A 2,872-nucleotide genomic window follows, 5' to 3' on the forward strand; every position below is an offset into this window, starting at 1 on the left:
TTTTACTCTTCTATCTCTATCTTTTATTTTTAAAAGACAAATATTTATACCATATATACATATTCGAAATATATACAAAATAAATAGACATATAGATATGAATATGTATTTACAGTAAAAAAATACATATATATCTATATATGTATTTACAGAAATACATATCTGACTTACATGTATATATAAATATATAGAACATAAAATCTCTATGACAAAAATAACAATTATATACATATACATATAGGAAATAAAAAAATACAGGATAAATATCTTAAACAGTAAAAGAAAACAAATAAGTACATTTGTTACGCTCTAAAATAACATAATATGTACAGTTCACAGACAAACTCAATACCATATAAAATACATATAGCTTTGCGTATGTATTTATAAAATACATACCTGATCTATATGTATATTCTTATTTTATATGAGTCACCTTTATATTGCACAAATACATATGAAGATATATAGTATAGTTATGTTTGTTACTGTTTAATATGAATATGATATGTATTTCTAAATACATATATATGTTTTGTACTGAAATACATATCCAGATTTATATGGCTATGTATTTTGTATGTTTTTTGAATATGTGTATGTGATATACATATTTGTCTTTTCAAAATAAAAGCTAAAGATAGAAGAGTAAGAAAACGAAAAAAATAAAAATATAAAAATAAAAAAACAAAAAAAAAAAGAGAAGTGAAAAAGAAAAAAAAAAGAAAGAAAGAGAAATAAAAGTATAAAAATAAAAGAAAAAAAAGAAACAAAATAAAATAGAAAAAAGAAGAACAAAACGAAAATAGAAAAAGAAAAAAAAGATATGAGAAAGGAAAAAAAACAAAACAAAAAAGGAAAAAAAAAGAGAAATAGAAGAGAGAAAATAAAGTGGAAAAAAAAAAGAAAAAAGAAAAAAAATAAAAATAAAAAAATTAAATAAAAAAAAATAAAACTAATAAGAAAAAAAAGGAAGAGATATAAGAGAGTGAAAGACAGTAACGATGTTTTATATTGAAATTTTGAAGATAATTATCTTCAAATATGAAAAAAAAATGAAAAAGAAAAAAAAAAGAGAAATAGAAAAGAGAAAATAAAGTGGAAATAAAATAATAAAAATAAAATCAAATAAAAAAATAAGATGAAAAAATAAGGGTAAAAGATATGGCTATATTTGGGGGAGGTGAAATAGTGGAGTGAAAATATTAAAATGTAAAGTAGTGAGAGTAAAACATGCACTTGTTTAGTTAATGAGTAAAATAATGCTACTATTGCTATAAACTGTAATTTTACAAAAAGTATTGTTATTTATTGTAATTATAATCTCAAGTATGCTACTTTTTATAATTTTTCCTTACTATTTCACTGCTCCCAATGTTCCTCCTTTTTTCTTACAGGTTTACACTTTGAATATTCCTATTTGTCCGCAGCTGTTGCTCCATACTACAAAGAAGATTAAATACTCTCACTTTGTAAATAGTATGACATGTAAATATGTAATGCAAACAATACAACTATAAACAAACATTTGTCAATCATATAATATTTATATATAAATAATAATGTATGAATAACATAAATATCAAACTTTTAAAATTAATTACATTCTCTCACTTTTTTAACTATTTTACTCTCTCTATTAATATACATAACATAGCCGATATATACATAGCATTCATGTATATGTAAAATTTTTGTAATATGTTTAGAGAGTTGAGATTTTTAATAATAGGCAAGATGCTTTATTGGATCTCTATACTATGTCAGTTTTGTAAGTTAGACACTTCTACTTATATATTTGTCATCTGGATCCCTGAACCCACGAAAAAGCTACATTTTAAATACTTTTTTGGAGAGTGTAACACACTCTCCCATGTCCAACTGCCACGTGTGGCATGTTATCTGCCACACGTGCCACGTTATCCACCACGTCATTAAAAAAAATAAAAAATAGAAGAAGCATTATATTGAATTTCAAGTAATTTTTAAAATGTTACATAACAAATTAAATATTAAAATTAATTTAATTAAATAAGAAAAATTTGAATAATCATGTTTTTATTTTTTCTCACAAATTAAACATCAAATCCATTCCAAATAATTAAAATTTGGAATGGATTTGATGTTTAATTTGTGAGAAAAAATAAAAACATGATTATTCAAATTTTTCTACAATTTATAAATTTTTCTTATTTAATTAAATTAATTTTAATATTTAATTTTTTATGTAGCATTTTAAAAATGACTTGAAATTTAATATAATATTTTTTCATTATTATTATTATTTTTAAAATAACGTGGCAGACGTGTGAGACGTGGCAGCTGACATAGCAGCTGACGTGGGGAGAGTGTGTTACACTCACCAAAAAAGAGTTTAAAATATTTTGCTTTTTAGCGATTTTAGAGGTTCAGATGACAAACATGTAAGTAAAAATATCCAATTTATAAAATCGACATAATACAAAAATTGAGAAGGTCATTTTGGCATTAAAGTTCTATAGAGTTGAAATACTAAAAGGAGGAGGAAGGAAAAGAAACATTAAAGGATAGAAGAAAGTCGAAGTAGGGCAAGTCAACGGATGTAAAGTCAATGATGTGTTGCTTAAACAAAGCGTGTTATTGAATGTGGAAGAATATATATGAGAATGAGGTGAAAATCGGTGGAAAATACATTAGGACCACAAACCCCACATACTTGACTCTTCCATATCATCCTAACAATAAATCTATAATAAGTGGGGATAAGCAGACACGTTGTGCTGCCTGCTACTTCAATCGTAATTTTATTATATTATTTTTAATTAATTATTATAGGTTATTTAAATAATAAAATTTATAATATTTAATAAAAAATAATAAAATTACTATGTAT

General features: G+C 23.4%; 1 protein-coding gene across 4 annotated transcripts in view; it reads left to right on the forward strand.

Moving 5' to 3' along the window:
• Positions 1-1,625, forward strand: part of LOC107851368 (probable inactive receptor kinase At4g23740) — an 8,052-nt gene extending 6,427 nt beyond the window's left edge. Inside the window, exon 7 of one of the 4 annotated variants that reach the window (XR_001668975.2) lies at positions 1,398-1,595. The gene's annotated coding sequence lies outside the window, so the exon portion shown is untranslated. Of the gene's footprint in view, positions 1-1,397 lie in introns of all 4 variants that reach the window. The other 3 variants (XR_001668977.2, XR_007048270.1, XM_047400914.1) reach the window with 3 other exon arrangements.
• Positions 1,626-2,872: the final 1,247 nt, after the last annotated feature.

The sequence above is a fragment of the Capsicum annuum genome, chromosome 12, assembly GCF_002878395.1.
Source record: "Capsicum annuum cultivar UCD-10X-F1 chromosome 12, UCD10Xv1.1, whole genome shotgun sequence".
NCBI lineage: Eukaryota > Viridiplantae > Streptophyta > Magnoliopsida > Solanales > Solanaceae > Capsicum > Capsicum annuum.